Source organism: Penaeus monodon, chromosome 22, assembly GCF_015228065.2.
Source record: "Penaeus monodon isolate SGIC_2016 chromosome 22, NSTDA_Pmon_1, whole genome shotgun sequence".
NCBI lineage: Eukaryota > Metazoa > Arthropoda > Malacostraca > Decapoda > Penaeidae > Penaeus > Penaeus monodon.
Genome location: NC_051407.1, coordinates 41,607,201 through 41,607,427, shown reverse-complemented (window position 1 = coordinate 41,607,427; position 227 = coordinate 41,607,201).

Genomic DNA, 227 nt, shown 5'->3' with positions numbered 1-227 from the left:
CTTTTTTTGCTAGGAAAGCCTATTTCACTTATGGATTACATTTAATGTATTTATTATAATGAACACAGATTAACTTCCTGGTGCAGTTTGAGGTAAAGGAAAGGTACTCTAGATTTAAATCGAATTGGATCGCGTTTCTTGACTAAATACGAGTTGTGTAAATGATTTGAACGAATTTCGAATTCTTTTCCTTTTTTTGCTTTAGTTTCTGTTTTGAACTTCCTTTC